Here is a 12,646-nt window from a genome sequence, read left to right as displayed (position 1 = left end):
AGGAACTGATCCAGAGTCAATGGAATGTTGGAAAATGACTGTCAATGCATCCGCTATTTCCAAGGCCACCTCCTTAAGTACTCTGGGATGCAGTCCATCAGGCCCTGGGGATTTATCGGCCTTCAATCCCATCAATTTCCCCAACACAGTTTCCCGACTAATAAGGATTTCCCTCAGTTCCTCTTTCTGACTAGACCCTCTGACTCCTTTTATATCCGGAAGGTTGTTTGTGTCCTCCTTAGTGAATACCAAACCAAAGTACTTGTTCAATTGGTCTGCCATTTCTTTGTTCCCAGTTATGACTTCCCCTGATTCTGACTGCAGGGGACCTATGTTTGTCTTTACTAACCTTTTTCTCTTTACATATCTATAGAAGCTTTTGCAGTCTGTCTTAATGTTCCCTGCAAGCTTCCTCTCGTCCTCTATTTTCCCTGCCCTAATTAAACCCTTTGTCCTCCTCTGCTGAGTTCTAAATTTCTCCCAGTCCCCTGGTTTGCTGCTATTTCTGGCCAATTTGTATGCCACTTCCTTGGCTTTAATACTATCCCTGATTTCACTTGACAGCCACGGTTGAGCCACCTTCCCTTTTTTATTTTTACACCAGACAGTGATGTACAATTGTTGTAGTTCATCCATGCGGTCTCTAAATGTCTGCCATTGCCCATCCACTTTCAACCCCTTAAGTATCATTCGCCAATCTATCCTAGCCAATTCACACCTCATACCTTCAAAGTTACCCTTCTTTACGTTCTGGATCATTGTCTCTGAATTAACTGTTTCCTTCTCCATCCTAATGTAGAATTCCACCATATTATGGTCACTCTTCCCCAAGGGGCCTCGCACAACGAGATTACTAATTAATCCTCTCTCATTACACAACACCCAGTCTAAGATGGCCTCGCCCCTAGTTGGTTCCTCGACATATTGGTCGAGAAAACCATCCCTTATGCACTCCAGGAAATCCTCCTCCACCGTATTGTTTTCAGTTTGATTAGCCCAATCTATATGCATATTAAAGTCACCCATGTTAACTGCTGCACCTTTATTGCATGCACCCCTAATTTCCTGTTTGATGCCCTCCCCAACATCACTACTACTGTTTGAGGTCTGTACATGACTCCCACTAGCGTTTTCTGCCCTTTGGTATTCCGTAGCTCCACCCATACCGATTCCACATCATCCAAGCTAATGTCCTTCCTTACAATTGCATTAATTTCCTCTTTAACCAGCAACGCCACCCTGCCTCATTTTCCTTTCTGTCTATCTTTCCTAAATGTTGAATACCCTTGGATGTTGAGTTCCCAGCTTTGGTCACCCTGGAGCCATGTCTCCGTGATGCCAACCACATCGTATCCGTTAACAGCTATCTGCACAGTTAATTCAGCCACCTTATTTTGAATACTCCTCGCATTGAGACACAGCGCCTTCAGGCTTGCCTTTTTAATACACTTTGACCCTTTAGAATTTTGCTGTAAAGTGGCCCTTTTTGGTTTTTGCCTTGGGTTTCTCTGCCCACCACTTATACTCATCTCCTTTCTGTCTTTTGCTTCTGTCTCCATTTTGTTTCCCTGTCTCCCTGCATTGGTTCCCATCCCCCTGCCATATTAGTTTAACTCCTCCCCAACAGCACGAGCAAACACTCCCCCTAGGACATTGGTTCCGGTCCTGCCTAGATGCAGACCATACGGTTTTTACTGGTCCCACCTCCCCCAGAACCGGTTCCAATGCCCCAAGAATTTGAATCCCTCCCTGCTGCACCACTGCTCAAGCCACGTATTCATCTGAGCTATCCTGCGATTCCTACTCTGACTAGCACGTGGCACCGGTAGCAATCCCGAGATTACTACTTTTGAGGTCCTACTTTTTAATTTAGCTCCTAGCTCCTTAAATTCATCTCGTAGGACCTCATCCCGTTTTTTACCTATATCTTTGGTACCAATGTGCACCACGACAACTGGCTGTTCACCCTCCCTTTTCAGAATATCCTGCACCCGCTCCGAGACATCCTTGACCCTTGCACCAGGGAGGCAACATACCATCCTGGAGTCTCGGTTGCTTCTGAAGAAACGCCTATCTATTCTCCTTACAATTGAATCCCCTATCACTATCGCTCTCCCACTCTTTTTCCTGCCCTCCTGTGCAGCAGACCCAGCCACGGTGCCTTGACCTTAGCTGCTGCTGCCCTCCCCTGGTGAGTCATCCCCACCAACAGTACTCAAAGCGGTGCATCTGTTTTGCAGGGGGATGACCGCAGGGGACCCTTGCACTACCATCCTTGCACTGCTCTTCCTGTTGGTCTTCTATTCCCTATCTGTCTGTGGACCCTTCACTTGTGGTAAGACCAACTCGCTACACGTGCTAATCATGTCATTCTCAGCATCGTGGATGCTCCAGAGTGAATCCACCCTCAGCTCCAATTCCACAATGCGGTCCGTCAGGAGCTGGAGGCGGATACACTTCCCACACACGTAGTTGGCAAGGACACCGGAAGTGTCCGGAGTTCCCATATGGTACAGGAAGAGCATATCATGTGTCCGAGTTCTCCTGCCATGACTTAACCTTAATTTGGTGACAACAATTGTCATGTATCTTACATTATTATATATAACTGTATCCCAACATGCTATACATGACTGTAATAAGATATGACCTGTAACCACCAGCATACCTTACCACCAGGGGTTCACTTGCAAGAGACAGGTATATAAGGGCAGGTCTCAGGCAAGTGCAGCATTCCAGAGCTGTGAAATAAAGGTTCAGGTCTAGAGTGACCTTGACTTCTCTACATGCCTCGTGTGAATCTGTACTGAGGGGACAGGGCTTTACAGTGGCAACGGGTTACGGGATTACAGAATCCACAGAATGGCGAATAACGGATCAGATGAAAAGTATAATGCGGGAGACAATTGGGAGGACTTTATAGAATGGTTACAAAGCTTTACTGGAGCCTAAGACTGGTTAGGCGACGATAAGGCAGACAAGAGAAGAGCCCATCTCTTGGCCAGCTGTGGCTCGAAAACATACGCTTTAATGAAGGATCTGTTGGCACCCGAGTCCAGCAAGCAAGTCGTTTGAAGAATTGAGCACACTGGTAAGAGAACACCTGAAGCCAGCGAGCAGCCTACACATGGCCAGACACAGGTTCGACAACTACAGACGCTGTGTGGGCCAGAGCATACCCGACTTCGTGGCGGAACTTCGGAGATTGGCTAGTTTATGTGAGTTCTCCGATGAACTGAGGAGAGAAATGCTGAGAGATTTTTTCATTGAAGGAATAGGCCACGCAGGCATATCCCGAAAGCTCACAGAGACCAAGAACCTGACCTTAGAGGCAGCAGCACTGGTTGCACAGACATTGTTGGGAGGGGAAGAATAAACGAGGTTGATTTACAATGCAGGTACGACAAGTAACGAAATATTGGAACAAGAAGTTCACAGCACTAAACAAGCTGCTACCCCCACACACAGACAAAACTGGGAGAACAGGTTCTCAACAGCAAGCAGAAGCCATCAAGGGCCACAGGAATGGCCGTTCACACCTCATCAACCCACAATGTGAGCAATCAACTACAAACTGAGAGAAGCTCAAGAGAAAACAGCCAGACGCAGCTCATTCTTTGGAAACTCTTTGAACAATGGAACAGGTCTATGCTGGAGGTGTGGGGGTGGGCACTCGTCAAGGGGATGTCGATGTCAGCAGGCTGTTTGCAGAAATTGTGAATATACAGGGAATTTGGCTCGCATGTGCAAAAAAACGGCAACTTGGCTGGTATACGAATTGGATGGGTCGGAAAGCGGACCAGAAGATGGTGGGGACAATACGCGGGACACCGGTGTACAGCGGGTCAACACGATCAATGGCCGCTGCTCCTACAACAGGACGCCTCCTATAATGATGAGGGTTCTACTCAACGGGATATCTGTCAACATGGAGCTGGATACGGGAGTGAGTCAATCTCTCATAGGCACTCAACAATTTGAACAACTGTGGCCGCATAAAAGAGACAGACCAAAACTCACAAGGGTCGACACCACACTAAGGACCTATACCAAAGAAATCGTGCCAGTCCTCGGCAGCGCCATGCTCTCTGTCACACATAAAGGGAGTGAACCGACTTCCCCTGTGGATTGTCCCCGGAGACCCTCCAGCACTGCTGGGGAGAAGCTGGCTGGCAAAACTAAACTGGAAATGGGATGATGTCCATGCCAAGTCATTAGAGGAATGGACCTTCTGCTCAACAGTTATAAAGCGATTTGAACATCTCTTTCAGCCAGGTGTGGGCACTTTCAAAGAGGCCAAAGTCAAAATCAACATCACACAGGATGCTAGACTGGTCCATCACAAGGCCAGAGCTGTACCCTACGTGATGAGGGAAAAGATTGAACACGAACTAGACAGGCCTCTGCGGGAAGGCATGATATCACCTGTGGAATTTAGCGACTGGGCAAGTCCCATCGTCTCAGTCATGAAGCCTGATGGATCCGTACAAATCTGTGGGGACTACAAATCTACCATAAACAGAGTCTCCCTACAGGACCAGTACCCGCTGCCCAGAGCGGAGGACTTATTTGCCACATTGGCTGGAGGTAAACTTTTCTCAAAATTAGACCTCACATCTGTGTATATGACGCAAAAATTGACCGAGGAATCCAAGCTACTCACCACCATCAACACACATCGAGGCCTTTTCATGTACAATCGATGCCCATTCGGCATCAGGTCGGCAGCTGCCATATTCCAGCGCAACATGGAGAGTCTGCTCAAGTCCATCCCAGGGACGGTTGTATTTCAAGACGACATACTTATCATGGGCAGGGACATCCACTCCCATCTCCGTAATTTGGAGGAAGTACTAAAGCGGTTGGATCAGGTAGGCCTACGAGATAAGAAATCCAAGTGCCTGTTTCTCGCACCCAAGGTTGAATTTTTGGGCAGAATGATTGCCGCTGATGGAATCCGCCCAACAGAGTCCAAAACAGAAGCAATTCGCCTGACACCCCGGCCCCGGAATGTCTCAGAACTGCGCGCCTTTCTCGGGCTACTCAATTACTTTGGGAACTTTATGCAGAACTTAAGCACGCTGCTGGAGCCTCTCCACATGCTACTCAGGAAGGGGTGCGATTGGTTTTGGGGGGACGCCCAGGAACGGCCTTCAATATGGCATGCAACCTTGTGTGTTCCAACAGTGTTTTGACTTTCTTTGACCCAGGTAAAAAGCTAGTTCTCACATGCGATGCGTCAGCGTATGGGGTCGGGTGTGTTTTGCAACATGTCAATAGTGCGGGCAAATTACAACCCATAGCTTATGCCTCCACGTCACTTTCGCGGGCGGAGCGCGGGTACGGAATGGTAGAGAAGGAGGCGCTCGCGTGAGTGTACGGTGTCAAAAAGATGCACCAATACCTTTTTAGGGCCAAGTTCACATTAGAAACTGACCACAAGGCCCTCATGTCCCTCCTATCCGAGAGCAAGGCAATAAACGCCAACGCCTCGGCGCGAATTCAACGGTGGGCACTCATGCTGGCGTCCTACGACTATAACATAAGGCACAGACCAGGCACAGACAACTGTGCTGACGCGCTCAGCAGGCTACCCCTGGCGATCATGGAAGGGTCTGACGAACAGGACTGTGAGATAGTCATGGCAATCAATGCCTTTGAGTCCACAGGTTCGCCCATGACGGCTCGCCAAATCAGAGCCTAGACGGCCAGCGACCCCACGTTATCCTTAGTAAAAAGATGTGTCCTAACCGGTGACTGGGCAGAGGCTCGTGATGCCTGCCCCGAGGAATTAAAACCGTTTCACAGGCGCATGCATGAGCTATCACTACAAGCAGACTGCCTGATGTGGGGCAGCCGAGTAGTCATGCATCTGCGAGGCAGAGAAGCATTTGTCCGGGAGCTCCACCGCGAGCACCCGGGGATCGTTCTCATGAAGGCCATAGCCAGATCCCACGTCTGGTGGCCTGGTATTGACGCGGACCTGGAGCTCTGCGTCCGAAGGTGCACCATTTGTGCCCAACTCAGCAATGCCCCCAGGGAGGCTCCACTGAGCCCCTGGCCTACCAAACCGTGGTCGCGGGTGCATGTAGACTATGCTGGCCCATTCATGGGCAAAATATTCTTCGTAGTTGTAGATGCAGTTTCAAAGTGGATCGAATGCACCATTTTAAACTCGAGCACGACCTCCACCACTGTGGAGAGCCTCGCAACCATGTTTGCAACACACGGAATCCCTGACATATTGGTCAGTGACAATGGTCCGTGCTTCACCAGCGCAGAATTCCAAGACTTTATAATTGACCAGAGCATAAATCACGTCAAGATGGCACCGTTCAAGCCGGCCTCCAACGGCCAGGCGGAGAGAGCAGTGCAAATCATTGAACAAGGCATGCTTAAAATCCAAGGTCCCACGCTGCAGGGTCGCCTGTCGCGACTGCTGCTGGCATACAGATCTCATCCGCACTCATTGACTGGGATCCCCCCCCGCGCAACTGTTGATGAAAAGGACTTTAAAAACAAGGCTCTCATTAATCCTCCCAGACATGCATGAAATCCTTGAGGCAAAGCACCGTAAGCTGACTGAGTACCATGACAGAAATTCGAGGGGGAGATGGAATGAGATAGGGGACAAAGTGTTTGTACTAAACTATGGCAGAGGTCCCAAATGGCTTGCAGGGACAGTAACGGGCAAGGAAGGAAACAGGCTACTGGTAGTACAAATGGACAATGGCAAAACCTGCCGGAGGCAGGTAGACCAAGTCAAAAGCAGATTTACCAACAACACTGCGGAACCAGAGGCAGACTTAAATGTGGAACTCGCACCACACCTGGTGGAAAGACAGAGGGAACAACCTGAGGAAAGGGCAATCCCAACAGACAGCCCAGGCGAGTCAACAACAATCACACCAATCGAAACAGACAGCCCAGGTGAGATACCAGCAACCACACCCAAAGAAAAACAAACAGACACCATGGCAAACAACTGAACCACAACTCAGACGCTCCACGCGAGAGCGTAGACCACCTGAGAGACTGAATCTATAAAGACAATAAGACCTTGGGGGAGGGTGATGTCATGTATCTTACATTATTATATATAACTGTATTCTAACATGCTATACATGACTGTAATAAGATATGACCTGTAACCACCAGCATATCTTATCACCAGGGGTGCACTTGCAAGAGACAGGTATATAAGGGCAGGTCTCAGGCAAGTGCAGCATTCCAGAGCTGTGAAATAAAGGTGCAGGTCCAGAGTGACCTTGACTTCACTACATGCCTCGTGTGAATCTGTACTGAGGGGACAGGACTTTACAACGTTAACAGGTTACTTACTGATATAAAAAAGATAAAGAATAGCTACTCACCAATCACCAGCCAATCACTTACCCCTTTGGCTGTGACGTCACCTTTTGATTTCTTTCTACTTTGTTTTTGCTTTTTCTCCCGGCTGGAGCTGCACAAGCTGGGCCTTTATAGGCCTCACTCACGCTGCTCCTGCCTCTCGCCGACTGCCGCCGCCTCAGGAACACCCGCTGGGCCTTTATAGGCCTCACTCACGCTGCTCCTGCCTCTCGCCGCCTGCCGCCGCCTCAGGAACACCCGCTGGGCCTTTATAGGCCTCACTCACGCTGCTCCCGCCTCTCGCCGACTGCCGCCGCCTCAGGAACACCCGCTGGGCCTTATTACCCCCAATCCTATGTGCTTTAATTTTTGCACACTAACCTCTTATGTGGGACTTTATCAAAGGCCTTCTGAAAATCCAAATTCACTACATCCACTATTTTGCTCTTATCTATTCTATCAGTTACATCCTCAAAAAACTCCAGTCGGTTTTTATAAATCCATATTGACTTTGTTTAATCCCGTTGATATTATCTAAGTGTGCCATTCTCACATCCTTTACAGTAGACACCAGCATTTGCCCTACTACTGATGTCAGGCTAACTGGTCTGTAGTTCCCCGTTTTCTCTCTCCCTCCTTTTTTAAAAAGTGGGGATACATTTGCCACCCTCCAATCTGCAGGAACTGTTCCATAATGTACAGAATTTCAGAAGATGACAACTAATGCATCTACTATTTCCATGGCTATCTCTTTTAGTACTCTGGGATGCAGATCATCAGACCCTGGGGATTTATCGACCTTCAGTCCCATTAGTTTCTCCAGCATTATTTTCTTGCTAATAATCATTTCCTTTAATTCCTCTTGCTCACTAAACCGTTGGTTCCATAGCATTCCTGGGATGTTATTTGTGTCCTCTTCCGTGAAGACAGAATGACAGAATCAAAGTATTTGTATAATTGTTCTGCCATTTCCTTGTTCCCCATTACAAATTCTCCCGGTTCTGTCTGTATAGGACCTACATTTGTTTTCACTAATCTTTTTCTTTTTATGTACTTGTAGAAGCTTTTGCTGTTGTTTTTTATGTTCCTTTGAAGTTTACTCTCATACTCTATTTTTCCCCTCTTAATCAATCTCTTGGTCCTTTTATGCTGAATTCTTTCCTGCTCCCAATCCTCAGGCTTGCTATTTTTTCTGGCAACTTTGTATAACTCCTCTTTGGATCGAATACTATCCTTAATTTCTTTTGTTAGCCATGGTTGGGGCCCCTTTTTCTTTTGTGTTTCTACACCAGAAAGGAATGTACAACTGTTGCAATTCATACATTCGTTTCTTAAATATTAGCCATTGCCTATCCACCGTAAGCCTTTTAATAAATCTTTCCAATCTATCATAGCCAATTCATTCCTCAGACCTTCGTAGTTTCCTTTGTTTAGATTTAGGACCCTAGTTTTGGATTGGACTACTTCACTTTCCATTTTAATAAAGATTTCAATCATCTTATGGTCACTCTTCCCTAAAGGACCCCGCACAACAAGACTGTTAATTAAAGCCTTCTCATTACACAATACCCAATCTAGGATAGCCTGTTCCCTAGTAGGCTCCTCAACATACTGGTCTAAAAAAACATCTCGTACACACTCCAGGAATTCATCTGCCACAGTATTATTACTAATTTGGTTTGGCCAGTCTACATGTAGATTAAAGTCATCTACGATTACTGTAGTACCCTTGCTACATGCATCTCTAATTTCCTGTTTGATGCCGTCCCCTACACCATTACTGTTTGGAGGCCTATAGACAACTCCCACCAATATATTCTGCCTCTTGGTGCTCCTTAGCTCCACCCAGACTGATTCTACATCATGATTTTTTGAGCCAATATCCTTTCTCACTATTGCTCTGATTTCATCCTTTATAACAACGCCACCCCACCCCTCTTCCTTTTTGCCTGTCCTTCCTAAATATCGAACATCATTGGATATTTCAGTTCCCAACCCTAGTCACCCTGCAACCATGTCTCCGTAATTGCAACTATATCGTATCCGTTTACATCTATTTTCGCTGTTAATTCATCTACCGTATTACAGATGCTTCGTGCATTCAGATACAATGCTCTTCAATTTGTCTTTTTAACAGTATTAGACATCTTAACATTATTTTGTACTATAGCCCTATTTGTCTAATCGATATTTTTTTCTTACCTGTACTCTATTTGTAAGTGCACTCTTTTATTTGTATGCTCTGTCTCTTCCTGACATAATCTGGTTATCTTACCACAATCATTTTCCTGCATTGCTTCCTTTTCTTTTCTCCTTAGCATTCTAGATTGCTCTCCACTGCGACTGTCCTCTCCGCCCCCGCACCCCAGCGCCCCCTATTTAGTTTAACACCTAACACTGGCCTTATCAGCATGTGTTATCAACCAAATTTAGACCCCATAGTTTATATGAAAATGTTCAATATTCATCAAATATAAGAAAATTAACATTATAAAGAATGTCATGAAAATATATGGGAGTCATGGATGAGAAAAAGCCATTGAGCCGACTAAGCTCATCCCTCTACTGCATGAAGTAGTATTTTGAGCTTCTTTGTAATGTGGAGCGCATTGCTGCTCCCAATCTACATGTAAAATCTACGGTTCAAATCATATAATTTAAATGAATGGTTTAATATGAACGGAACTATCATTATAAACATCCCATAACAGTCAAGGACAAGAATGGGCTACGAGCCTGATCCAGCTGAGCATCCAACCGCAGTGAACTTTGCTTGGGAGAGAGACGGGAGATACCAGACATGTATAAACATCCCTGATCTGGGCAGGTGGATTTCCAGCAAAATTGCTGGAGACTTCATATATTCCCTCTGAGCCCTGCTGTTTAACAGTATGCGTGGTGATCAGAATGTCATCATCCTCGTACCAAGCAATGGACATTTTCTCTGGATTTAATTCCGTCATTTTCCACACAAGCGATAAAGAAGCAGACAAGTCATCTTTAGGTACTGAGGAGAACACCTTCAGTGGAGTTGGACTTTTAAAATAACATTATTCTGACTTACGTCCTATTCTGTGCTCGAATATATCTTCAGGTTAGCTTTCAACATAATTTATCGAAAATCTTTTAACTTATCTTCTTTGTAGTTTATTTTATAAATTAATATTTTCCAAGCCTTTCCTTTATAGAGTCCATTATGTAATTGAAACACGTCTGTCTCTTACAATCATACGTTAAATATTCGAAAGAATTGGATGGACAACATTTTAGCGTGGCGCGTCCCTCCCAGCAAGACGTTAAATCCTTTCCATCTGGTTGAATTCATCCAAGGCTGGAAACCCATCCACATTTCAGGACAGTCATCTCACTTTGACTTAGACGCTTTTGGCTTTGGCTTATGTGTAATCGAGGGCATTCATTTAAAAATCATCATCATAGGCAGTCCTTTGGAATCGAGGAAGACTTACTTCCACTCCTGAAATGAGTTCTTTGGTAGCTGAACAATCCAATACGAGAGCCACAGACTCTGTCACAGGTGGGACAGATGGTCGTTGAGGGAAGGGGTGGATGGGACTGACTTGCCGCACGCTCTTTCCACTGCCTGCGCTTGATTTCTGTATGCTCTCCGCGTTGAGACTCGAAGTACTCAGCGCCCTCCTGGATGCACTTTCTCCACTTAGGGCGATCTTTGGCCAGGGTCTCCCAGGTGTCAGTGGGGATGTCACACTTTATCAGGGAGACTTTGTGGGTGTCCTTGTAACGTTTCCGCTGCCCACCTTTGGCTCGTTTGCCACGAAGAAGCTCCGCATAGAGCACTTGCTTTGGGAGTCTCGTGTCTGGCATGCGAACTACGTGGCCTGCCCAGCGGTGCTGATCGAGTGTGGTCAATGCTTCAATGCTGGGGATGTTAGCCTGGATGAGGACGCTGATGTCGGTGTGCCTGTCCTCCTAGGGGATTTGTAGGATCTTGGTGACATCGTTGGTGATATATCTCCAGCGACTTGAGGTGTCTACTGTACATGGTCCATGCCTCAGAGCCATACAGGAGGGCGGGTATTACTATGGCCCTGTAGACCATGAGCTTGGTGGTAGATTTGAGTGTCTGGTCTTCAAACATTCTTTTCCTCAACCAGCCAAAGGCTGCACTGGCGCACTGAAACCTTTTGTGAACCTTACACTGTCAGAAATTTTAAAGCGGGAGAAAAAGTCTGTGAGAAAATTTCCTTTCGAGGAACCTTAGAATCTTACAGTGCAGGAGGCCATTTAGCCCATCGTGCCTGTGCCAGCTCTTTGCAAGAGCATCCAATTAGTCCCATTCCCCTGCTCTTTCCCAGTAGCCCTGCAACGTTTTCATTTACAGGTATATATCCCAGTCCCGATTGAAAGGTACGACGAATCTGCTTCTACCACCCTTTCAGGAAGTGCATCGCAGATCAAAAAACTTGCTGGCTGCATAAAAATAAAATCTCCTGGTCTTCTCTCTGGTTCATTTTATTATAAATCGTTAACTCATCCTCTACTCCGATTCCACCTTAACCAGACACAGTCACTGTGTAGGAGTTCGCAATAATTGTAAATAATGGAAATCAAAAATAAGGAGTGGTAAGTGGCAATAGGGCTAATGTTGCTGATGAAATGAATGGATTTCAGTGCAATTTGTGATCGGAGATTGTAAATACTCCAGCCTTTACTGGTACTGGAGCAGTATTTACTGGCTAATCCGTGTTAGAGTGTAGATTGATCTCAGTCTGACATGTCGCCACAAGTTGCCTGTGCAGTTAATTTTCATTTGCACGGACTTTGCGCTCTCAATGACGTGAGCCATCAGCAAACTATTAGGAATCCTCCTTTCTGATTGGAGGTCCTGGCCCACGTGACCCCAGGGACAGTTCCAAACCACCTGCGTCCCTGGGACCCGTGCCACTTTAGCAGGTGTACGCCTGGAGGCCCAGGACCCGAAGTTTCTGAAGCCCGGGAGCCTGAAGGGAAGTGCGGAGTTTTTTTTATCGGGTCGGAGGCATACTCCGGCCAACATTAGAAGAACGGGAGAGTGAAGGGGCATCAATTAATTGCTGTAGATTCTGCGTGCATCATAGAATCAAAAAAATTTACAGCACAGAAGGAGGCCATTTCGGCCTATCGTGTCCATGCCGGCCAACAAAGAGCTGTCCATTAGGCTATTCAGCCTAATCCCATTATCCAGCTCTTGGTCCGTAGCCCTGCAGGTTACGGCACTTCAAGTGCATATCCAAGTATTTTTTAAATGTGGTGAGGGTTTCTTCGTCTACCACCCTTT

This window comes from Pristiophorus japonicus, chromosome 13 (genome assembly GCF_044704955.1).
Source record: "Pristiophorus japonicus isolate sPriJap1 chromosome 13, sPriJap1.hap1, whole genome shotgun sequence".
NCBI lineage: Eukaryota > Metazoa > Chordata > Chondrichthyes > Pristiophoridae > Pristiophorus > Pristiophorus japonicus.
Note: the sequence above shows the minus strand (reverse complement) of the source record.